The sequence below is a fragment of the Lichenostomus cassidix genome, chromosome 3 (genome assembly GCF_008360975.1).
Source record: "Lichenostomus cassidix isolate B80296 chromosome 3, HeHo_3.0, whole genome shotgun sequence".
Taxonomy (NCBI): Eukaryota; Metazoa; Chordata; class Aves; order Passeriformes; family Meliphagidae; genus Lichenostomus; species Lichenostomus cassidix.
Genome location: NC_139483.1, coordinates 84,349,833 through 84,375,821, shown reverse-complemented (window position 1 = coordinate 84,375,821; position 25,989 = coordinate 84,349,833). Strand labels below are relative to the sequence as shown.

Here is a 25,989-nt window from a genome sequence, read left to right as displayed (position 1 = left end):
GCAGATATTGTGCATAAACAAGACACAAATTTTACCAATGTTCTTCTTTAAACAGAACAATCCAGTAGTTCATAGAACAGAATCATAGAATGGTTTGGGTTGGAAGAGTCATTTTCAACTCACTCAGGTTGCTCAGAGCCCTATCCAGTCTGACCTTGAATGTTTCTCTGGGAAACCTGTTTCAGTGTTAAACCACCCTTATTGCAAAATCCTTCTCTTTACCTCTAGTCTAAATTTATCCTCTTTAGGCTAAAACCATCACCCCTTGCCCTTGCAACAGGCCATGCTAAAAAGTTTGTTCTATCTTTCTTATAGGCCCCCTTCAGGTAGTGAAAGGCTGCGATAAGGTTTACCTGAAGCCCTCTCTTCTCCAGGCTGAAGAACCCCAGCTCTCTCAGCCTGTCTTCATAGCAACAGTGCTCCAGCCCCCTGATCATTTTTCTGACCCTCATCTGGACCCACTCAAACAGATTCATGTCCTTTCTGTGCTGGGGCCCCCACAGCTGGATGCAGGTGGGGTCTCACCAGAGCAGGGTAGAGGGGCAGGATCACCCCCCTTACCCTGCTGGCTGTGCTGCTTCTGATGCAGCTCAGGATATAATTGATTTTCTGGGCTGCAAGCACACCTTGCCAGCTCAGGTCCAGATTTTGATCCCCCAGCATCCCCAAGGTCTTCTCCTCAGGGCTGCTCTTGATCAGTTCATCCCCCCAGACTGTGTTGATGCCAGGGGCTGGGTTGTACCAACCAAGATGCAGTACCTTGCACTTGGACTAGTTGAACCTCTTGAAGTTTCCATGGGCCCAGTTCTTGAGCTTGTCCAGGTCCCTCTGGATGGCATCCCATCCTTCAGGTGTGTCAACCACACCACTCAGCCCGGTGTCATCTACAGACTTCCTGAGGGTGCATTTGAACCCTTTGTCATAGATGAAGATATTAAACAGTGCTTGTCCCAGCATGAACTCCTGAGGGACACCGCTTGTCTTCAGTGTCCATCAGGATACTCAGTCATGAACCACTACCATCTGGATGTGACCAACTAAATTCTCATCTGCCAAAGAGTCCCCCCATCAAATCCTTGTCTCTCCAATTTAGAGAGAAGGATGTTGTTGGGACCATTTCAAAGGTTTTAGAGAAGGCCTGTAGTTCTTCCCTTGTCTGCTGATGCAGTCACTCCATCAAGGAAGACCACTAGGTTGGTGAGGCAGGACTTGTCCAAGATTAAGTTGTGTTGCTGTCTTTAATCACCTCCCTGTCCTCCGTTTGCCTTAGAATAGATTCTGTGACCTTTCCAGGCACAGATGTGAGGTGAACAGGGGTCCTGCTTAATCAATAGTTATTTACCATAAAATATTCTCTCAGCGCTATCACATACTTTAAATACTTTTTGCTGTACTTTTAATTTTCGCATCGCTTTAAAGTTCAGAAAAATTATTCTAAATTGGAGCTAAATATGAACTACATATGAACTGCTGCTTCAGAGAAAAAAAATCCAATTTTGTTGCAAATTTCACAGTAATGCACAGAGTTCTTGGTTTAAGTTCATTGCTAATTGAATGACATTTCCAATTGAATAGTAGTAGATATAAAATTTGAACACCTCTTTGTGTTTCACAGATATGCTAATCCCCTGAGATCTTCATCAGAGGGGATTTTATTTTCTCTTTCTTTCAAGACACAGAAACAAGTACCTGTGGCTTTAAAAGTTACTACACAACAGCCATCATGCAATGACTCTCCAATTCACATTCTCATTCATGAAAAATGGGAAGTGATGAAAAAGTTACATTAACTATATGGCAGGCTGTCATAAGCCACATTACAATACATTTGAAAATAGTTCAGAAGACCAGGACAGTTGCCATGCCCCTGTTAAACTTCTTGTTGTGATGGCTTTTAATGCAAATTTTTCATTTCTTCTGAACAAAACATCAAAGACTGGTTTCAAATCCAGATGATCCAATATCTGTACTTTATTGGGTTATTGAGGCAGCTCAGAAAATTCAAATGCATTTCCATTAAAGCAAGGCCCATCTCCTCTTAGCTTATTTCTCAAGGATAGAGAATATACTATGAAAAACTTAACAACTGTGAAAGCAACAATTTGCCTTGTTCACGCATGGTGGGGACAGATGGTATTTGTTTTATCATTGTGCTCTGTATTATATTCCTTTAAGAAATGATTAGGTGAAATAAAAGCCTCTGATAGGAGGTAGAAGCCTCCTTCCTCATCCTGCTCTTTTTCTTCTTCTTCCTCCACCTCCTCCTCCTCCGGACCAGCTGAGCAGGCACAGGAAAATGATAGTGTGAACAAACAGAAGCTTTTGCTACCACTCAAGAGTCCTTAAATTCACTGAAAGCGCAGACCCACCTGCAAGGATACAACATGCAGTGGGGAAGAAAGCTTTTAAACCATGTTACCATTCTCTGTTAACCAATTGCTTTCAGTTTTGTCTGTTTTAAAAGATGAGTTCCTGGTTTTAGATTAAAGAATTAATCTTGGCTTTCAACAGCCTTTTGAATTTTTTTTTGAGCACTAAAGACCTGAGCAGATACATCTCAGTTCTTTGACTGATTTGGGATCTCATCATTGCAAACCATTAAGAGTTTGGAAGATGTGTAATAAAAGGTGGGTGAAGGGCTATTAAGAAAAATTTAACCTTTAACTTAAAATTTCTAGACTGGAAGACTGGAGTACCACAGGCATAACTGTCTTTTGAAGGCATAGGTGGAATGTTGAACTGGAAATAGGGAGCAGTATTAGGAGATATGTATTTCTATGGGAAATTCAGATTCTTTTGTAAGGGAAAATTTTCCTTATGTTGACAAATAAATTTCCTTAAGAGCAGCAGCCAAAAAATGGTCAAAGGACATTCTATTGTCAAAAATTAGCCTACAGCTCTAAAATGATATTAATGAAAAACCAAATAATCTTGAAGTGCAATATGTTGTCATGGATGTTATTTAGAACTGAAAGGAAAAAACCAGATTTTTCAGGATTTGAAAAGCCACTCTTTGTTAATGTTAATTTTATGAATGTGGAGTAATTTTATAAAATGTGCAGATGTCATAAAGTTATTTAGACTAGTCAAAGGCAGGAAAGATTGAAGATCTCCAGGGGGTACAGCAAAATGAAAAGGAGAGGATATCCACAGGCAGATTAAATTCAGTTTTGACAGAGCATGTAAGCAGGAGTAGTTCAAGCCATTCAGAGAAAAGAAGAGCATTAGTGTGCAAAACAAGCATTATAAAGAAAATAACTGATTTTTTTAAAAAATATTTTTAGTAGTTATCCCTTGCAACACTCTTTTCAATTGAGATTATATGGTTTTGATTCATTTTACTTACTTTAAGCATCACAAAATTTGCCGAAGTCACCCTAAGCTTCTTTTAAAATCAAGGGACAGTACTGCTCAGGAGAGCAACTCATACCATCTCAGACATCTAAAATGAGGGCATGGATTGCCTTGTGGAAGTTCTGCCACTGGCTATAAAGGCAGCCTAGTGACTAGCTCATGTTTCACTGATTCATGTCATCTAAAGCAAAGAGGAGTGCTTTTTTTGTAAATAAAACCTGTAAACACAGAGAGGTTCAGAGCTGCGTGATCAACAAAACAAAACAAAATAATAAAAAGTAAATAATAATAATAATAAAAAATCAGATCGAGAACTGGAATTATTAGATCAGATATTTGAGAACAGATTGTTAAAAGGGACTACTTGCACACAACTGAAAAGTGAATATGAAGAGAAACGAGGCTGACATCTCTGTTTAATCTTACTCACAGGAAAAAACAAAGATTCCTAACTCTGCTGTAGCACATTTAATTCTGAATAAGCATGAGACCAAGGTCCTACAAAGGAAAAAATAGAAACAAGTAGATGTATGTGTACATGGTAAATGCAGCTAGCTATGATATTACATGAAAAAATGAAGAGGTGTAAACCATATTTCCATGCATAAATCAACTTTTAACTAACCGCCTGTTATCTTTCTACTTAAAAATGGCTGCTGTGACACTGGTACTCCGATGACTAATCTGATTCAGTATAGCAATTAACATTTTATTTAAAACTTGAAACTGAGCTGCTTACATAAGTTTTATAAACACGGGCAGAGAACAAAGTGTGATTTCTGCCTTCACAGACAGTCTAGGATCCCATATGGTAGAAAATTTTTTCAAAATGTCTGTTGTCTCCTATCTTTGCATGCTTTATTGTTACACCTTCAATCTCCCATTCCATGTTCATGTCCATGAAATTTTAGAAAAACACTAAATAATCCTGCAGGCCTATGGACTGTATCTTAAAATTTTCAAGTCCTAGTTAGAGACACTTAGAAATGTTTGTGACAAAGGAAGCTTTTGGAAACTGTGCCTACTCTAGCTATAAGACATGAGCAATGGTACACATGCTGAGCTTTGGGAATGCTAGAAAATAGGCAAACTGGATTCCTGCCTGTTATTGTGGGTTCATTTCCCTTATCCCAGGATAAGACTTTTACATCTTGTAGACTGTAAATCCTGTTTATACTTTCTAGAAACTTCTCCACATTATATAGTTTGTTTACTAATCTGAATGGCATCTGCCTTAGTCTGCTTATCTTTTTTGTATCAGAATTAGTGGTGTATGTTCAATGCAGCACTCAAGATCCTCTGACTCATTTATCACTGATGTCATACTGGCCTAAGATATACCAAGAGACTGAATTTATTTAAACTTTTGAAAGGGTCTTTTTTCAAATATGTTGAGAGAACAGAATGAAGAGAACAGAATGAAGAAAAAAAAAAGCCACAGCCTTGGTATTAACTTGTACAGATGCATAAAGAAAATGTCTAAAATTTTCATTCAGGAACCAAGTATTTTAATAAATTTAGGCACATATACTCAGAATTAATTTGTAATGAAATTACTTCTTGTTCTGACACTGTGTAGTCTCAAAACACAGTATTTTAAAATTTAAAGTGAGTATTTATAGTTAATGAAACTTCAGCTGCTAATATTTCAACTTTTTCTCCTAATAGAAAGAAAATTGCACCTGCCAGACAAATAAAAATTCAAATTCTGTAGAATGGACCCAAAAATACCCATTAAGATTTCTCTCCTGTTTCCATCAAGTTATTCCAGAGTATCCCATGTTTTCCCAAAGGAAAATTTCACCTTTAAGCCACTGTGTGAATTGCGCTTGCTACTTTAAGAAGGTGAACAAGAATCACTCCTTGTAGTGTCTCACACTTAATGTGTAAATACCTCTGTAATGATTAATATAATTATGGGTGTTTTTTGTCAGGAGCAAATTTTCACAAGATAAAAATAAAGTGAAACTTGCACAGTTTTGCAATGAAATACTTTCCTAATAGATATTAAAACACAAGTCCTCTTTAATTAATGTAATATTTATATTCTCTTTTGAATAACTAATAAACTACACACCAAAGTAATCAATATTTAGGTAAAAATCTTTTCTTATATTTTACAAAATAATTTTTCTACATAGACTTTTGCCTGTTTCCATTTCTTCTCAAAACAGCCTGAAAGAGCCAGTGCCCATAGTCTTCCTGTTTCAGGCTAGGATCTGGCTTCTATGATTGTGTTTATAAACATGAATCAAAAAGGGCAAAATGGAGGCTTCAGAACTGTCTAATTCATGGCAGCTACCCAAACATTGTCGAAGAAACATTCAGGGAATGGTCCAGCTGAGAAACCAGCCCTTGCAGGCAGAATTAATGCTTTTCTCCTTGTCCTGTGGTTCATAGTTGGTCACACTCTTGTTCTTGGATTGTAGACGTGGTTGTCAGAGAAGTTCTAAGTTCTGCCTTCTGCCACATACTTTTTTCATGCATGACTTTGGCTTCTGGCTGTCATCTGCTTTGTTTCACACTTGGATGTAGCCCATCAGGCTTTCCTGCCCCAAACCTGTATGCCGTTGGTTGAGCAGATGCTCTACTTGTGTGAAAGGGAGCACCTATGGCATTTTTTTCTTCAGTCCTCAAAAAATCCTTCAGGTTCTAAGATTTACACACTGCCAGTATCACTCTCCTCTTTCTGTATTCTTTACTTGCTCAAACCATATGTGATAATCTGTAGCTAAAGGCTTCCAGAAGAGAAAAAATAGATAATAGAATAGGGAAACTACAGAGAAAGGTCAATTGCAATTTTTTTATACTCTTACATACTTCTGCTCCATAAATATTCATATCATTTCCTTTGCAGCAGTCTCAGCAATTCCTTGATCAGATCAATATGTTGGCTTTCAGAAGACTCAAGCTTTCTCCACTGATTAAAGGGGAAAGACTTCATGCACACTTTGAAGGTCTTGCTCATTGCTGCATCTGACTTAATGCCTGAAGTAAATGCTTGAGAGCTCATATTTCTTTCTCAGTATAAAATAAGCTTATTAAATGATTCACGTTTCCTGAAAACTTGCTGTGAACAGTCCATAAAAGAGTAGATTTTTTTCTCTCTTTTCTAAAGCTGCATACTCAATGTTCCTGAGAAAATACAGCTCTCCGTTACGTAAGATTAAAAATTCCAAATATCAGGGGAATATCTACATGAATCTTTATCAAACAATTTTCACAAATATGGATATAAACCTAACGCAGAGGGGGAAGGAGGGGTGGAACCAGGCCTCTGCGTTTACTGAAAGTGTCTCTAAGGCTGTCGAGAGATCACTCCAGCCAGCACTGCTCTGGTGCTGTACAGAAAGGCCCTTCTCACACCCGTGCCGGTGTAAGGCACAGATTCTCACTCACCCAGAGAGCTGGATAGCTCATGCGTTACCAGAGACAAAGAATCCAGAGGCTCAATCAGCCGGATATTCCAGATGTTTATTCCAGAGGGTTCCAGGGTGAAAGAGGAGGAAGAACCCCATGTGTCCCTAGATATAGGGATCACCTGGGGTCAGGGGAGAGGAGGCGAGGGGAACACCACAACCAATGGGAGAAGGGAGGGATGGAGTCAGTGGTTAGGTTACAGCCAGGGGGATTTACATAATTTGGGGAGGGACTTATCATGTTACTCAGACTAGGATGTTTCCCACCAGTGAAGCCCTGCTGTACTGGAACCACTTGGCTCCCCAGCAGTTCCTGAGGTGGTATTATCCACCACCACATCAACCTAATTTGATTCCTTAGCTGTACTCTTAGTAAGTCATAATCCCATAGTTAGTTTTGTGTATATGATTTATTAAGTAACCTTAAAGATAAAGCTAAATAAATTAAACATTCAGTATTTTTAAATGGGTGTTATAGGAAACTGGAACAATCTAAGGTATGTCACTTCTCTACCTTATATTAAGTGGAGTAAAATGTTCTAAAGAAATAGAAGCTATAAAACATGCAGATATCCAGGCTCTTGTCTCGTAAAAAAATGCCTCCAACTGAAACAGAAAGTAATATCTACAACCAGTTTGTGGAAATTCCTTTGTACAGTATTTATGTATCTCATATTCTTGTATCATTCCTAAATTTCTACCTCTGTAAACTCCTTTCTGAATCATTCCAGTTTTTTCAAATGAGCAATTAAAAGCTGTTGTTTTCTAAAGGAATCAACTCGTATGACAGGCCATTTTTTAACTGGTGCCTTTAACTGTTGTCCTGAGAAATTAAATATCTGATCTTATTCACTCTGTTGCCTCGGACAGAGGAGTGAATAGGTGACTTCCAAAAATTGCCAGGTAGAATGAGGCTTAAGGGGATAGAAATTAAGCGTGTGGGGTGGTAACTTTACATTACTGCAGTAATGGAGTCAATGCACACCCAAGAGATTTCATTTCATAGTGAGGTAGTATCAAGTGAAACAGTTATGTTCAATGACGTATAGTGTCAAGATATTCCAAACAATACAGTCCTCCCCTTAAACAAGAATACCACAGTCCAATAACAATATACAATTCTACACAGATTAATGACTCATTCTGGGATTTTTTGTCCCTGAAAGAATTGCCACAAGAGTGTCCAGCCATCACCTTGTAGTACATCAGCTAAAGATGGTGTGGCTAAGTACTGCAAATAGCAAACTTCACTCTCAATTTTAATGATTCCTACAGCATGTTGTTATTCGCTTACTACTGAAAATGAAAGAAGGGAAATTAAATAGAATTAAAGTAAACCCCTACAAATTATAAGTTAGTTAAAATGGGAATGAAGCCTGCTATTAGCTCTGCATGATACTTGCGCTTTGTCAGAAAGAGGTCTATTACCCAAAGCTCCATTGTGAATATGGAGTTAACATGGTTTATACCAAGCTAATGATATGGCAGACCAGCTGCCAAAGGTCTTTTTCATTTTCTGGCCTTTCGAGGGTGGGGAAAGAAAAAGCAAGAAAAAAAACAAAAACAAAAACAAAAAACCAAAACACAAACAAACGAACAATAAAACAACAACCCCCAAACAAAAATAATTTTAAAAACCCCAATAGAAACAGCAACAAAACAAAGAAAATCTAAAGAAGCTGAAAAACCAACCAACCAAGTAATAAAAGAAACAGAAAAGAGAGGGGAAGAGCTCCCATCCAGAATATTAGACAAATCAACCTGCTGTATTAAAAAAGTATGATTTCCTTGGTGATGACTGTAGATTTTAATTCCAAATAGTGGTAAAGATCTGTGTTTTTCAAACTGCATAGCCTGAAGGTAATGTAGTAATTGAGGTAACAAACTGGATAGAAATACTTCATTTTTCAAGTCAGTTTCATGACAGTGGTAGTGGATTAATAATACTGGAGAAAAGTATATTTATGGTAAATAATTATTTTGGTGGTGAGATTGTATGATATTGTTGAGGTCAAGCTTCAAAGCCATAAACATGTGCAGATATAATTCCGAGTAATCGTGTTTTTGTCATTTTTAATTTCTTTTTTTTAATGTGTAAAGTTGGACTTAAGTACATAGACCAAAGATATAACATATATCTCTGCCATTCTGTTAAGATCAAACTGTATAATGCCAACAGAGCTCAGTGTCAGTAAGGTCAGTTCAAAGCATCCCAAAGGATCCATGTACTAGGTAGGCTGAAATACAAACAGGACCTGAAAGTTCTGAGGTATGTTTTGTGCCTTGTGATTTCTGAACCTGTAAGTTCACTCATTTCATGGTGTTTTGCTTTCCCTTAGTTTTGCTTTCAGCTGTGAGTTTTGGGATCCAAATTGCTGCTCTGTCTGAAGGCGGAGATAAAGAATATTTTATAAGATTTATGATAAAAATCAGAGGTTCATTCTAGTACAGCTGAATATACCTTTTTTGGTTTGGGGTTTTTTTTTCCACACTCTAAGTCTCCATTACAGTGGGAAGGAGAGAGAGAAAGAACTTTTCCTCACTCAAAATATGTGGTACAGCTCTGTGGCCTGCAGTGTGTTTGAATGACACTAGGAATGCACAAATATTTAAATCACCCTGCAGTGGTGCCAAATAGATTGATATTGCTGTGGTTGTTTTTCTTTTTTTGTTTAAACAAACACTCTCTACAATCACTGCGACATGTAAACAGCCACAGGCAGCACTATTCTGTAAATCTTCTGTTAATATAGTTTGGGAAATGGTCTTCTAGAAAAGATATTTGATCTCATTGCTTGAATGATTTTGCATATAATCTGTGGTTCAATGCTTATGCTGTTATTTAATGCCTATTATTTTGTGGAATTTTTTTCTAACAAATCAGGTGTTTCACTTTGGTCACCAGTTAATTTAATTAATTGCAGGGTTAGCTATATGCTGGTTTCTGTAACATACTGCTATTAAAATCTTACAGCCTCATGCTATCTTCTGTTACTCAGTAGTCAAGTGTTTTGACATGAGATTTCAGGAACACCTATGGGAAAATAGTATATTGCTATAGTCACTTGTCCAGAAAATCCTCTCTCTGATCCTGTTGTAGAGGAGCATAACTAGAATGTGAGCTGATATCAAAGGCAAATACTTGGAAACTCATTCATATGTGTATGAATTGTGCCCTATGGTGAAACATATTTCTTACCTATATTGGCACCACAATCTCATCTTCAATAAAGCAGAGGAATGAAAGAGACTGGCTTGCCCAAGGGGAAGAAACTGTGGGACAGTCATCAGGATGATTAGATCTTCAGGGATTGGCTGGCAGGCAGGCAGGCTGCTGCATCTGCACAACATGACTTCTCCTGTTTGTGAGAGAAACATTTGTCAAAAATATAGCAAGCTTATCCCCTCCTTTCTCATTTTAACCTCAAGAGGATAGAATATGTTCATAAAGATTAAAGGGAATGTCTCATTTTGCCATTAGTTATCTTAGATTGTTCATTGCAGAAGCATGGAATGAATGTTTTTAATGCTCATTTAGCTTTGAAAATTGCATCACTATCTAGGCAATGAAAAATAATGGTCTCCATTCACAGTCAACAATGCACAAAGAAAAGTTAATTTCTGCAAAATGAATGTCATTTAACTTTGCCAAATTGAACTTATACCTGTTTCTTGGATGAATAGTTCCACTACTGGAAGACATGGATAGTGATTTTATACCGCATCATCTATTTTACATTTCTGGTTGTACTTAGAAATAATTTTCAGAAGTTAAAATTATAGATACCCAAAACTCTCATAAAGCTAAGTCATAGAGACTGCACATCAATAGGGCAAGACATTCAAATATGGGACTAATTCTTCTACTTAGAAATGGTATTCAACAGCAAAGGTCAGAGGATTTTGAAGTGTTTATGTATATACTGTTTTTTAATTTGATTTGACAAGATATTAGATGCACTATGTCTGTTGACTATATGTGTTGGTTCTTTGAATATACTTAAAAAATGCGTTTAAAAGTTTTCTTTTAAAGCTTGTAAAATAAGGAGGCAAGTAAATGTGTAGTAATTTGGTAATTTTTGTTTCTTGTAGGCACTTACTAGAATATTTTATTCTGTTCGTAATTTTGTTATTCTTTAAATTGTCTAACAGCATATTTACTCATGAGATTTTTAATGCACGGTTTGAGAGAATCTCTGTCTAGAGAGCCCCATGCACATTTTTAATGGCTTTTTTTCCCTATAGATATAATTTCTATTGATACTACTAGCTGCTGTATCCAAATTTTTACCTCTCCCTCAGCATTTTCTATGTTCACATTCATCTACACTGTCAGTGGTTTTAGAAATGTTTCAAGTCTCTCCTAGATATAGCTGGGCATGGAATGAGATTGTTCAACCTGTACCTTTCCTTTTTTTTTTCAGATTTTTTCTTTTATTTAGTGTGTCACTGAAGTATAGCTAAACATTCCCTTAAAAAATCTTAAATAAGGTTATGTTACTTTACAGCTGTGTTAGACAATTATCACAGGCTGTCTGACAAGCTAGAAATTGTTAAATTCCCAAAATACTATTATGTTTCTTGCCAGCATTTGAACCTCTTGGTGGTACAGAACATTAGGACTTAGTATTTATATTGCCATCTTAATCTTTCATGTTGAAATAGTTTCATTTGGAAGAAGTATATAAACTGATAGAATTTTTTTCATTCAGATCCAGTTTGTGATATACTGAAGTTTGGACTAAAGGAGAAAATGATTCTGTAGTTGGTGGCTAGGGTTTTTCCCAGGAATGTAAGAAAAGGAAGTAAAGTTACTATTCAAGTGAGGTTTCCTTGTTCTCAGTTTAATCATTTGGACCCATGGTGAATTGATCTATTGCAGAAAAAGCTAAAAGCAAAAGAAGGCATAATATAAAAAATCCATAAACATAACCTAAATGTAGTGCATCATTATTAAAAAGCCCAAGGATTTACTTACTAAAACACACTTGCAGATTTTATTGAAGGGCTTTCATCCCCCTCTTATCTTATCTTGTGTATAATTCCCAATATTTTATACCTCTGTTGAATAATAAAACTAATTTTTTCCTATCATATGCTTAAATTTACTGATTTTACTTCTTTTGTCACCTCTGCTAAATTCTCATCAGCTCTATTTTTGGTGTTTATAGAATCATAGAACCATGGAAACATTAACGTTGGAAAAGACCTCTAAGATCATGGAGTCCAACCATTAAAATAACACCACTGTGTTCACGAATAAACCATGTCTCTAAGTGCCACATCTACGCATCTTTGAATAACTCCAGGGACAGGGACTCTACCACTTCCCTGGGCAGAATGTTCCAGTACTTCAGAACCCTTTCATTCAAGAAATTTTTTCTAATATCTAACCTAAACCTCCCCTGGCATAATGTGAGGCCATCTCGTCTTGTCTTACAGCTTGTTATTTAAGAGAGTGTAATGACACCCACCTGGCTACAACCTGCTTTCAGGCACCTGAAAAGAGTGATAAGGTCCCCCCTGAGCCTCCTTTTCTACAGCATAAACAGCCCCAACTTCCTCAGCCACTCCTCATAGGACTTACCAGCTCCTTTGCCCTTATCCGGACACGCTTCAGCACCTCAGTGTCCTTCTTGCAGTGAGAACTGGATGCAGCACTTAAGGTGTGGCCTCACCAGTGCCAAGCACAGAAGGGCACTCACTGCCCTGGTCCTGCTGGCCACACTATTGCTGATACAGGCCAGGATGCCATTGGCCTTCTTGGCCACCTGGGCACAGCTAGCTCATGTTCAGCTGCTGTCAACCAGCACCCCCAGCTCCTTTTCCATTGGGCAGCTTTCCAGCCACTCTGCCGCCAGCCTGAAGCACTGCAGGGGTTGTTGTGACCCATGTACAGGACCTGGCACTGTGTCTTATTGAACATCACACCATTTTTCTCTGCCTATCAGTCCAGATTATCCAGATCCATCTGCAGAGCCTTCCTACTCTCCAGCTTCCAGCACTCCCACCCAGCTTGGTGTCATATGCAAACTGGCTGAACATGCACTTAATCCCCTCACCAAGATCATGGATAAAATCATTAAACAGGACTGGCCCCAATGCTGACCCCTGAGGAACCCCATTAGTGACTGGCTACCAGCTGGATGTGACTCCATTCAGCACCACTCTCTGGGCTCAGCCACCCAGACAGTTCTTAACCCAGTGAAGAGTGCACCTGTTGAATTCCTGGACTGACAGATTCTCCAGGAGAATTCCAGGGGTGGCAGTGCCAAAGGTTTTACTAAAGTCTAGGTAGACAACACCCGCAGCCTTTCCCTCATCCACTAAGTAGCTCACCTTGTCATAGAAGGTGACCAGGTCACTCAAACAGGACCTGTCTTTCCTAAACCCATTCTGGCTCAGCCTGATCCCGTTGTTGTCCTGCACATGCCCCATGTTGGCACTCGAAAGGATTTGCTCACTCAAGACCTTACCTGACATGGAGGTCAAGCTGACAGGCCTATAGTTCTTTGTATCCTCTTTCCAACCCCTTTTGCAGATGTGTTTGTGTAAGTTTTGGGGAAAAAAGTTATTCTATGTCAAATTAATTTCTTTCTCCAAGCACAAACCAGTACACTGTCCCAGCACATACACGGAATATCTCCTTTACTGAATTATGTCTTTAAGCACCTTTTGAAAATGGTTCATTGCAATTCGAATATCCCTTTGCAATAAACGTAATGTAACTGTAGAGCATAGATTTTTAAATCAGAAAGATCTAATTAATAGCCACAGTTCATATTGAGATTGGTCCAGATTATGCTGACCACATCTGTGCTTCTGAAAAAAGTTCCCGTTTTGAAATATTATCAAATAACTGAGCATCCTTACACTGACCCCTAACTTTGTTCCTTTTTTGTTCAGTTTAGAAATTTTATCATGAATGTTTGCCACCAGAGTGCAGTCAGTTTTGTTTCCAATAAAGCACCATTTAGATGTTCTGGGATTAGAGACAGAAAACCCATTTAGTACATAAAAAATATCCTATAAAAGCAATAGCACTGAAAAAAACTACACAGAGCAGAGAAAGGAAAATATCTAAAGGGGAAAAAAAGCAATTTTCTTTCCAGGATTCTGTAAAATACTCTTTGTTGGGTAACAATGCTATAATCAGGATATGGTGGAGGAAAAGGATCATAGATAGTTGTATGTTTTGATTGTCCAGTTCTCCAGGGAATGATTTGTGCTAGGAAAGCCATCTTGACTACAGATTATAATACAAATAGTATTGGAAGGCAAGAAATCTTTTTCTTTTTTTTTTTTTTCCTGGCTATCTCCTAGATCTAGCTGTGGAGATAATTACAGATACCCCAAATAAGGTATGGCAGTCATAGCAGAACTGGACTCAGGTGTGGAATACTTGACACTGAATAATTTTTCAAGACTGAATGTATACATTATTTTAAAAAAGAATTTGCAAACATTTTCAATAAATTCATAGCTTCTCTAGAATATACATTAAATCACTCTGTGTTAGGACTTTCAGGTACAGGAAATTAATTGAAGCCATTTTGTTGTATTAGAGGGTCACAAAAACCATTGATCAGTAGAAAACAAACATTCCATCCCTGCTTCTTATTTCTATATTTCATGTTCATGATAGTCCTTCTAAAAAAACCCACGATTTTTTATGTAATAACATTCACAAAATCTTCCTTTCTACTTTCCATCGTAAGTATAATTGTGTTTTCTAGAATACTGCACAATGTAAAATCACATTTTAACTTTATAGAGCTTCCAGCTACAGGCAATATTTCCAGAAAATAAGGGATAGTTCATCAAAGCATTATAGTTCCAGTTTGGGGGACTCCTATTCTGATAAACACACTGCAGTGAACAGCACAAGAAATTGAAGAAAGAACAATAGCAATAAACCCCAAATTTGTACTGGAATAGCTGTAAGAGAAAATAGGTTGCAGGTAGGATGTAGTGCCAAGGAGAGTGCAGAGTTCTGTTAGGTTCTTGTGTTAGTAACAAAGTGTCGCAGAGCCAGGCACAATGATGGCTTCTCACGACTCAGGCGTACTGGTCACCCCTCAGGAAAACCTGAGATGTTTTTTTACTCACGGTACTTTCTACTTGTTAACTGTCCAAACTGGTAATTCTCTACTGCATGTAAAAGTAAAACTGAAGGCACTCTAAGGGCATCTGAAAATTTGGTTAGAACCCAAATAAACTTTTTTAAGACTTAGAAGTCTCTCTGCTGCAGGTAAAATGCTATGTTATATCTTGAGTTGATTATTTTGACCACATTCTATGTTTAGTTTTGGCATTGAGCTCAGTAATGTGCATTTTATGTACTCATCGGTACAGGCAAGGGTTAATCCAGTTATCCTATTTACAGTTTAAGCTCACTGTGCATCAAAATTCAGATGATTTTTTAAAACACTGGGAAGGCAACACAAGCAACCCTAATTAGGCATCTCTATCTTTCTCTGTCAACTGCACTCAAAATGAATGAACATGTAGGCACCTGAATTCTGCCAAGGGAAGCAGCAATGGTATAACATCTGACTTAGCTGACTAGTTGACTGTTTGTTTCCATTTCTTTCTTAAAGGCTTGGATCTCTTTTCATTTCTCTTCCCACAACTTTGATAAACGTGAAAAGCCTCTCATTTGGGGAGAGTGGGAGGGAAGAAGCGGGTGAAGCTGAGATGGGATGACCAGAATTAGATAACAAGAGCTGAGCACAAGGTCCACATGCTATAGTGATTCATATGATTGCGTTATAACAGCTCATAATAACCAAGCTCTGTCATTCTTTATGGGCCAAATTTTCTAGTTAGATCTTTTTTAAAGCATCTTCTCATTGTGGAGTTGTTTTATTGAAATGACCATAATAACACTGAGATATTTCTCCCAAGTTATTAAAGTTAATTTAGAATTCAACAATGTGAACAAGTAAATCAAACTCAGTCTAATTAGTATTACTTACTACTTATATTGGATAGTGTCTCTATGTCCCACTGAGGTACTGGGTTTTGTTCTGCCATGCATGATGTAAACAATCTAAATAAAGCATGTGTGCATTATCCTGGCAATTATATTTCACAGTGCCCCAGGACAACCTTTTACAATCCCTTAAGCAAATCTTAATCCAGTTTATGTCCTCCATGGAGAATATTCAAGATGAATTAGACATGCCTCCAGAATACAAAGACCTTGTTATGAACTCCTGTGAGGAAGGTTAGAATCATGGCCTCAACGTGAAACTGAGACACAGGAGATCTCTTTTTCTAACAGTTCTGTTTCATATTTTCTGTGTGATTCTGCTCAAGCCTGTCTAGAAGGCATTTAGTGTTGCAGCATATGCTCATTAGCTGCTGGATTCAGGGAGAGGAGTAGGCTGCTCTGTGAGAGAAAACAGGAGACAGCAGGGTGTACACACTGGCCTCACTGGCAAAGGTGAGGTCCCACAGCATCCAAACAAGAAGAGCTGAGAAGGTCTGTGATGGTAGCCAGACCTGGCTAATATTCCGCATCAGCAGACAAGTCCATAATGATGAGGCAGATCTGACATCAAGCAAAGAAGTTAAATCAAAGCATTGGGGTCAGGACCTGATCCAGTGATCCCCAGAAAAGCCCACAAGGTAGGTCTGAGGTAATGATAAACCTTGATAGGGAATCATCAAGTCAAGGTTCAGAAAACCAAAATACACAGCTATGCACAGGCACAGCAGATTCAGCTTAAGTGCAGCCCCTGTGTGAAGGAGCCCCCACTTCTCACAGCCCTTTTCACTGTAGCTTGATCTAAGCTATAAAGTTGCATAAATTCACAGCTGATTTTGAGTAGGTGCAGCTGAAGCTGTACAGGTGTGTGGGTGTGTGTGGGGGTGTGTGTGTAATGGGTATGCACTGGTACTGACAGCTTGGGCATCATGCTGAATACAAAAACTCAGAATGGTAAATACCCACTAGAGAAGTAGACTGATGCTGACCGGGAAATGCTAAGTTTATAACTGAATTTTGTCTCCTAAATGATCAGAGTCAAGAATTTAGTAAAGCACTAATTTGTGACCTCTCACAGTTATCTGGGATGAATTAAACAAACCTGCCTTCCATTCGAGTCCTTGATTTACATATTGTGCCTATTTTCAAATGAATGTTCAAATAGGGGGTAGGTCTTCCTTTCCTCCTAGATAGGTTTTGATGGTGATAGCCTTGAATCCTAGTGGATACTCTCATCCAGGGTAAGAAAGGCATTGTTTATAAATGCCTTCAGATGGGAACCCCATGTTCAAAGGGGGACCTAATTGCATGCAGATCGTCCTAGTGCTCAAAACATTAGCTCAGTATTCTAACATGAAATGATAGACCAGTAAGTCTGTCTCTGACTTGGCCAGCTTTTCAAATAGAAAGCAACTGCAGATGCATTTAAAGAGGGGACCAATCTGGTTAGTAAACATACCAAAAGGCTTGAGCTTTTTGAGGATCTTACCTGTCTAATTTCTCAGTCTTTATGGAGCTGAAGTGTAAAGTGTAAAGAAAGCACTGTCTTCTTCTGCTTCTGGAAAGAAAAATGGAGCAACTTATACATTCCTGGTGGATTGCTGTAAAAACAGGAGCCAACTACAATAATTTCCTCCATGTCCACTGTTTTGCAGGATATGGCTTTTAATCAGTCTTCACTGTTTAGGGTTCACTAGCTGCTTTCATATTAGTAATCTCTGTATTTCTATGCCAGAGTAATTTACAATTCTCTCAGTTTTAATTTTCTCATAGTGTTATTTGAAAGTTCTTCACAATACCATTCTGTATGATTATGAAAAAGCTGTTCAACAATAAAAATAGTAGAGATCTGTTTCTAGTTTGCTACAAAAAGCTGTGATTAAAAACATATATTGATTCTCATTATTTATTTTGTTTCCTCAGTGTGTGGCTTTTCTACATCAAATTTTTTGTCTCCATGCCTCTGAATTTACTTCTTACATTATCTTTCAACATCCTGCATAACTTAGCCAACATCCTTATAGATTTCTGAATGATAGGTTTAGTTATCATTTCCCTAGAGGTAAAACAATAGCCATCTTTTCTTTGCTTCAATTTACTACTTCTGGGAAGCAATCATTCTACCTCTGCTTGACATCACCCCTAGCAATGAAATGTTCATAGGATATTTTTATCAATTCCCTGCTAATGATTTTCATATGTTTGCCTCCTTACTGATCTCTTGTCCTCTGTCAAGTCCTCCCTATCTTTTTTTAATGTTTTTTATTGGATGTCTAGCCATGAGTAAGCTTGATAAATAAACATGTAAATGATCTCTCAGTCTCAGCTTTTCTTCTTTCTGCCTTCTCTGCTTCATCATCATTCCCACCTCCTAAGCTCACTACCTTAACATCGCCTTCAGTCTCACTCTCTTTGCTCTTGTTAACAGCTAAAATCATCAGCACAGACACTTTTTCCAGTCACCTTAGTGACTGAAAGATACTTGGTTTCTGCACCTTCCCTGCCTAGTAAATCTAAAATGGTGTTGCAGGTGACCTGGCCACCTCAGTATTGCCCATGGTTTTCAACTTTATGTCTGTAAATTAAAACTCATGCCCTTAAATGCCAATTTATTCTATCTCCCACATCAGTCTCCATCTTCTGTATTGCTTTATGCTGAGTCTTCCTTCAGAAATGTTTTATGACAAGGCAAGAAAGGCTGCCTGAGACCATAGTTTTAATAGTATGAATGCATGGTAATACTAAGAGGAATGGAAGCAAATAAAGCTCCTTCAGAAACAGAGCACCTTTGATGTGGCTCTGGGACTATTTGGCTGCTCATATCTTCATCTTCTTCAAAATAATGCCCAGAAGATGGAGTTGTCTTATAATTACTGAAGTACAGCTTCCTACCAAGTGTTTAAAGCATTTTTCTAAATAATCACTTACTTGAGGAAGTATTCCATTTATTGTGAGAATACATTTTCTTCTGACTACTCATAAAAAAGTGTTTACATTTTCATTAATTCAACTGGATTTTCTTCAAACTTGTGATACAGATTAGCAAAATGATTTTGTTTTTTACATATCACATTTTCCATCTTCAAATAGCGATATTAAACTTACAGTGTGCATTACTAGTTAGTAAATAGCAAAAATTAATGAAAATTACAAAAATGCTATGCTTCCCCATGCCCAGGGGAACATGCAGAAATAGTACCTGGAACATATGTAAATTCTATGATGCTATAGCTGTTCTCATGCACTAGCACTTTCTCAGGGAATAAACTTTTATGATTTCCATAATTATTTTAAAGAAAGATTTACTGTCTATAACAACAATTTTAATGGTCTAATTATTGTTTGAACTTGTAATTTTAATTTTTAGATTTTATTTCCATACGTGGAACAAAGTTGTCATAATGAATGTGCAATCAGAAATCACTTGTGAGACTGCATGTTCATATGTGGTATTACATGAGTCTATGAAATTGGTATATTCTTGAGTTTTTCCTCAAATACAGAATTTGGTACTGAACAACAAAAGTACACACAACCAAAAGAAAACACTTGCCTGCTGCCTATGACTTTTTTTTTTTAATTATGTGAGTAGCAGAAAAGGTCTGAATTTATATCAAATGCATCCTGATCATTGCCTGAAACCATTCTTCTTTCTAAGTTGTCCTATATATCATACTTATCATATTAAATCACAGAATCACAGAATCACAGGGTTGAAAGAGACCTCCAAGATCACAGAGTCAAATCCATGCCCTAACACCACCACAACTAAACTATGGCACTGAGTGCCACGTCCAATCTTATTATTGTGGTAATGCGTAACTCTCTTCTGCACTGCACTGTGCATAGAAAAGAGAAGGGAAATATTCAGAGATCACTGTTAAGATAGCTTCTTGATTAACCAAAGTATTGTTCTTAACAGTGAGCCTATTTAAGGCACAGTTTGCTTGACACCAAAGGAAGGATTCATGCAAAGTTCATGCTTGATTAGTGAAAATATCTGTGAAGTGTCTACATCTGCTTTTGCCTGTATTGGTACTGTGTTCTGCTGTCCAAAGCTTGAATAGTGAGACAGTAGCTGCTTTGGGCTGATGAGCTTCAGGAATGCAAGTGCACAGCAAGCTTCCAGGGACGTGTGTGTCTTGTCTGCCCATGGAGCAGTAGGTTCTAATTTAAGAATTTATCGCTTTTCTGTGGATAGTCATAAGAAGTAGTAGATTTGTTAGGAGCATTTTTCTGAACATGGTTTGATGTTGGGTCACTGTGAGAAGATTTCATGAGTATTATCTGCAGAAGGAAAACTACCTTATTTTTCTCATGTTCATGTCAGAGGAAGCCACTTCACCACAGTCCTTCTGTTATACATAATCTTGTAGGTGGTAAGAAGTGGGTTTATCTTTGTACTGTGAAAAGGATTTTAATCAAGCTTGCTCACATGCAGAGCTCTGTAGCAAATCTGGGGATCCAAAAATCAGTCTCCTTTAAATGGGGGTTTCACTGTCTTTGTTACAAATTGTCTTTAAAATCGTGGGGTTTAAGTGATAGATAGATAGATGATTGATAGATAGATAGATAGATAGATAGATAGATAGATAGATAGATAGATGATAGATAGATAGATTAGATAGATAGATAGATAGATAGATAGATATAGATAGATAGATGATAGATAGAATCTGTTTTGAATATCTTCTTCAATATTTCCATCTGGCTTTTTGTTGATGATCCAGGCAAGACTTTGCTCCCCATGTATCAACACGGGCTGACTTAAATAAGCTTATTTATTCTATAGAAAACAAAGGTTTCACATTTAGGGTCAAAAGAATAATTCTGGAATATATAAATGGTGTTCTAATTGAGTCTTTCAAACAGAGATGTTTTGCAGAAATGCTCAGTATTCTAAATTTCAACAAAAAAATCCTTTCATATTCCTTGTTAAAATCATCTGTGGCAATAGCAGTTCTACTTTACCCAGAAATAAATTTAGCAGGAGCTGTCCCAGAAGGGCATTATAACATTGTCTGTTTCAAAAATCAAAAAGTGATGAACTCAAGTTTACTAAATGCTGAATAATTGTACCATAAATTGTACCTAGTGTACCATAAATGAGCAAGTCAAAATAGAATAGGAAGATAGCAAATGATATTGCTAATATACATGTCATTCTCTGTTGTCTGTAATTGAAATTATATCAATTTCTGTATCTTAAGTTATTGTAAATTACACATCAACGTGTTTACTGTGCAGTAAAGCAAAAGACACCCAGAGTAGTATCACTTGAAAGAAAGAAGAATCAGAACTGGTGTTACAACTCAGGGGAGACACCTGTAGCAACCTATAGATCAGGTCTACAGCTTGCCCCTTGAGAGGAAGAGGAGGGGCTGGCACTGATCCCTTCTCTCTGGTGACCAGTGACAGGACCCAAGGAAATGTCCTGAAGCTGTGTGGGTGAGGTTTAGGCTGGATATTAGGAAAAACTTCTTCACTCAGAGCATGGTTGGGGCACTGGAAAAGGCTTCACAGCACCAAGGGAAATGTTCACAGCACCAAGCTTGCCAGAGTTCAACAAGCATTTGGACAATGCTCTCAAGAATATGGTGTGACTCTTGGGGTGGGTGTCCTGGGTGTATTGTCATTTTAAAACCTGAATCTCTATTGTGAGAGCTGAAGTTGCATTTAGTCCATGAGCAAGCATTCATTTGTTTTTCTGTCATGCCTTTCAGTGAATCTGATTTTCTGTTCAAATTGATTAATATTAGTCAAGAGGCTAATTCTGAAATTTTACCCATTTTTGTTGAACACAGGAGGCTAATGGATGAATACTAAAGAGAAGAGGAAAATTATTCATGCCACTTACTTGGTTGCTTTATCTTTTTGTTGTTTAGCAACCCAGATCAAGCAGAGAGCTACTAGAAGTTTAACTAGGCAGCTTATAACTCACTCAGGGTTATAAGTATCAAGGCAATACATTTCAGCTTTTCTTTTCTAGGCCATGACCTACAAGAGCTGCTCATACAGGAACTACACTATTTTTTCATTTTGAATTTTCTTGACATGTTAATTAACTACTCCTGTGCTGTTCCAAATAATTTGCAAATATCATTCACATATTACTGTATATAACCAGATCAATTGTATAGTGATGGAAAATTCTCTCTTCCTATCAGTTTGGCATTAATCAGTTACAAAGGTATTTTATATTACTTGGTTGTGGTATGAGCAGTTAGTAGTTGAGACTTCTGACATTTTCAGTAGAACAGTATCAAACAGGTTGTCTGCAACTACAACATGAAAATGAAACGAAGGGAAAAGGAGATGTATTTGTAAAGGATATTAAGAATTAATCCATTAGAGATCAAAGCAATCACTAAATTGATTAGACTAGACTACTTACATGGATTTTTCTGAATCAATAATTATTATGGAATCATCAAATATGTATGTATTCTTACGTGTAATTGAACTACTGTCTTGTAGTTTATACCAAAGTGCATAAAAAAAATACTCAAAAAGCCTGCTGTCTCTGGCTTCCACCATCCAGGGCTCAACCTGCAGCTTGCACTGTAGCCATGCACAGTAAGCACCTGCACTAAATTGCAGAATGATACAATCATAGAATGTACTGTGTTGGAAGGGACCCATCAGGATCATTGAATTTGACTCCTGGTCCTGTGAAAGACAACTCCAAGAATCACACCATGTGTACAAAGCCTGAGAGCTTTGTACAGTGCTTCTTGGACTCTTCCAGGCTTGCTGCTGTGACCACTTCCCTGGGGAGGCTGTTCCAGTGCTGAAAAACCTCGTTCTGATATCCAACCTAAACCTCCCCTGACGCAACTTCAGGCCATTTCCTCAAATCCTGTCACTGGTCACCAGACTAAGAGATCAGTACCTGCCCTTCTATCTCCCCTCTTGTCATGGATTTGAGACCGGACATTTGCCAGGAGGACGCACGAAAAGAGGGCAACTAGGCTCGTCAAGGCCTTTTGCAGTTTTAACTCTTAGATGAGACTCCCACTGGTTCACAGTCTTTTCCAGGCATCCACCTGCTCCTCTGGCGTGGGCTGTGGGTGAATTTCTGCATCCTTATGGACTCCATGGGCTGCAGGAGAAACTTCTTGCTCCCCCCATGGCTTCCACCACGGCTAGCAGAAAGTTTCAGCTCTGGTGCCGGAAGCACTGGAGCACCTCTTTCTCCCCCCTTTTTCACTGACCTTGGCACTCTCCATGCTGTTTTCTCTCACATATTTTCACCTCCACCTCCTCCTCCTCTAACTACAAAGAAGTGAAAGAAGTGCGTGCCTGCTTTGTTTTGAATTTTTCTTAAATATGTTTTCACAGAGGCGTAACTAGCACCTCCAATTGGCCCAAACTTGGCCGGTAGCATGTCCATCACCTTCAGAGACATCAGAGATTGGCTCTGCTGGACTTGATGTAAAAACTTCCAGAACTTGCACTCAGGACACACAGGAGCCATCTTTGTGCCACCCCTCAGACACCTCCCCAGGCCTACTACAACAGCTTCTGAGGGGTCCAAATCTCTCCTAGATGTTAAGAAACACTTCACTGATGTTTTGGGCCAATCAAAACCACCACACCTCTTAAGGATGTTGAGCACCACATTTAGGTCTCCCCTCAGTCTCCTCTAGGCTGAACAAAGTGACCTCAGCCCCTCCTCAAAAGGCTTCCCCTCCTGACCCTTCACCATCCTTGTCACCCTCCTTTGGACACCCTCTAACAGTTTAATGTCTTTATATTGTGGTGCCCAAAACAGCAGGTAGGACTTACAGGAATTACCATGATACAAATAAATAAAAAAGAGAATTTTGTCTATTGGAAGGGTTTAGTTTAGCATGACACATGAAGAATTTCCTCAACTTCTGCTTAGGTAATTTTAATTTTGGTTTTCGTTTCTCCTTTTTTATGTTTTTTCATCTTTTTTTCCCTATGTTACATTTGTATCATTATTAATTTTATCTTTGATTATTTTTCCGGTAGTATACAATTTGTATATTTGTATAAACAAAAAAATTACTGATACAACAGTGCCTAAAAGTGTCCTTGTTTGCCAAGTGTTCCATCTCATGAATTCAGGACATGATGTTTTGGTATGGTGATTTAAAATAAAAAATAATATTAAAAAAAAAAAAAACCACTGTGAGAAATACCTGGATTTTTCAAATGAGAAGATATAGTGCTTGTTTGGAAATTGCGGCTCTGAATCACTTGGGTTCCAGTATTTAGAGCATTGTTTTTTAATACAAAACTAACATAAAAAGACTACAATAAAGTACAAAGTGAATTACATGTTATTATTTATGTATAAGAAACTCACAATTCAGTTTCTGATACATTAATATCCCAGCACATTAATTGTATACATTCCCCTCTATAAGGCCTGGTGACTTTCAGCTCACAACAATCATTTTATGCTGCAGATTAAAACTGAGTTAGAGAGCCTCATTTCATAATGGAAATACAGCTGATCATGCTCCAAAGTTTCACTGAAATGAGTCATAAACTAATAATTAATAAGAGAATTAGCTTTCCTATAGTTTAAAATACAGTTTACAGTGGTACTGAAGAGGTGGAAACTATTTCTTGTATCCACCTGGTAGTGTTGACAGACCAGAACTAGTTGCCTCCAGTCAAATTCCTTTAAATTATCTTACACCTTGGAGCATCAGAGCCACATTAGGCACACCATCATGGAATCATTCGGCAAAGTGTCTAAACAAGGACCTTGTAGTTCATGTGGATCTGAAAGAGGCAGACTTGGAATGACATGGAATATGCACTGCTCACTAATCTCATATTCAACTTGCCATCACCCAGGCCTCCCAGGTACCTTTCCATGGCACTGCTTTCCAGAATCTCATTCCCAGTCTGTCCCTACATCCAGGGCTGCTCCATCCCAGCTGCAGAATCTGGCACTTTCCCTTGTTGAACTTCATGGAGTTGGTGATTTTCCAGCCCTCTAATTTATTGAGGTGCCTCTGCAGAGCTGCTGCAGTAGAATGCTGTAGAGTGAGTCAATAGCTCCTCCCAGTTTTGTACTGTCTGCAAACTTGCTTAGTATCCCTTCCAGTCCTGCCTCCAAGTCATTTATGAAGATATTGAAGAGGGCCAAGGATGGAATCCTGTGGAACTCCACCAGTGACAGGTCACCAGTCTGATATCACCCCATTCTCTATAACCCTTTGTACCTGACCTGTGAGCCAGTTGCTCATCCATCACATGATTTGTTTATCTAGTTGTGTGCTGGACATTTTGTCCAGAAGGATGCTGAGAGGGACAGCATCAAAAGCTTGACTGAAATTCAAAATGATTACATCAACTTGCTTCCTTTGATCAACTAGGTGGCTTACCTTGTCATCAAAGGAAATCAGGCTTGATAAGCAAGACTTTTTTATGATTGTAAGTAAAAAAAAACTTGTCTGAACCATCAGTGGGAAGATATGGATCATAGAATCATTCAGGTTGGAAAAGAGCTTGGAAATCATTGATACTAACTGTAAACCCAACACTGCCTAATAAACACATATATTTATATTTAAACCATATAAGCCAAAACTCAAATGTTTAGGTTTTATGTTTTGATTTTGTTATTCATCACCTAAACATTAACAAGTATTTTGGAATTTTTGGCTCTGAGTATTGTTTAGGTACCATGATATATGGCCCTATTTAAAATACAGAGAGTACTATCCTAGACCCTCACTATTTATCCAGTCCTAAAGTGGATTTCATTTTTGCAGAGTGAATTCCATTGAATAGCATTGATTTCCTATTTCAATAAAGGGAACTGTCATTCAAAAGGTGGATGAAATATTAAGGCTCTACTATCTAATTAGATAGACTGATAGGTAGATGCACAGATAAATACTGTGCAAATAAAAAAAAAAGTGTTGTCTTAAACAAGCTGTATTTGATTTTGAAAACTAAATAACTGTTAGTTTAATTTTATTTATGTGGAAAAGAAAATTTTTTTTTTACATTTTAAGAACGACTAGAAAAAAATCCATTTTTACAATGTTAATATATTCTGTATAACCATTGATTGCATGTGAAAGCACATATTCCATTTTACGCCCCGGTAATTCTGAAACACCTGAACTCTATTCCCTCCACACACTACCTGAAAATTCACAAGACTAAGCATCCCCTTAGCACTGGGAATGGATTTGCCAATTGCAGCCTGAAGGGGATTGTAACTAGCATTAT

The 25,989-nt window shown here is 37.9% G+C and overlaps 1 protein-coding gene and 1 long non-coding RNA gene across 11 annotated transcripts in view; one reads left to right on the top strand and one right to left on the bottom strand.

The window, feature by feature from the left end:
- The window catches only part of ADGRB3 (adhesion G protein-coupled receptor B3), a 451,307-nt gene that overhangs the window by 231,697 nt on the left and 193,621 nt on the right, over positions 1-25,989 (top strand). The gene's annotated exons all lie outside the window — the stretch shown is intronic.
- LOC146440145 (uncharacterized) lies at positions 9,931-24,757 on the bottom strand. Its single transcript, XR_014851056.1, has 3 exons — positions 24,614-24,757; positions 17,255-17,323; positions 9,931-10,132 (listed from the first exon to the last, which is right to left on the bottom strand). It is a non-coding gene; the product is annotated as an uncharacterized LOC146440145 (long non-coding RNA).